We start from the raw sequence: 860 nt of genomic DNA, 5'->3' as shown, positions 1-860 counted from the left end.
ATTGGAGAAGAAATAGAAGTTCATGAGGTTATAGCTCAAGAACTTTATAAGGTGGTGGACAAGTCCTCTACCTTGGCAAGGCTAGCCTTCCCTCATCTCATTTGTCACCTTCAAACCCTTTAAGTTTGGTGTGGTAAAAGCGTTGCTTTTCGTTTTTCCATAACCATTTATGGCATCCAAGGCCGGAGAAACCTCTAGAAAGAGGAAAGGGAAGGCAAAAGCTTTCACCTCCGAGTCATGGGAGATGGAGAGATTCATCTTAAGGGATGCACTTTCCTCCACAAAACTATTGGGAGCAAATCAACACCTCCCTAGGAGAATTGAGTTCCAACATGGGACAACTAAGGGTGGAGCACCAAGAACATTCTATTCTCCTCCATGAAATTAGAGAAGATTAAAGAATCATGAGAGAGGAGCAACAAAGACAAGGAAGAGACATTGAGGAGCTCAAGCACTCCATAGGATCTTCAAGAGGAAGAACAAGCCGCCATCACTAAGGTGGACCCGTTCTTTAAATTCCTTGTTCTTTATTTTCCTGTTTTTCGAAAATCTAGTGCTTATGTTTATCTATGTTTGTGTCTTGTAATCATTAGTGTCTTAGTGTCTATGCCTTAAAGTTATGAATGTCCTATGAATCCATCACCTTTCTTGAATAAAAACGGTTTTTATTACAAACAAGAAGTACAGGATTTTGAATTTATCTCTGAAACTAGTTGAATTAGTTTGATGTGGTGACAATACTTTTTGTTTTCTGAATGTATGCTTGAACAGTGCATATGTCTTTTGAATTTGCGGTTTATGAATGTTGGCTCTTGAAAGAATGATGAAAAAGGAGACATGTTACTGAGGATCTGAAAAAT

The sequence above is a fragment of the Arachis duranensis genome, chromosome 4, assembly GCF_000817695.3.
Source record: "Arachis duranensis cultivar V14167 chromosome 4, aradu.V14167.gnm2.J7QH, whole genome shotgun sequence".
Lineage (NCBI taxonomy): Eukaryota > Viridiplantae > Streptophyta > Magnoliopsida > Fabales > Fabaceae > Arachis > Arachis duranensis.
Note: the sequence above shows the minus strand (reverse complement) of the source record.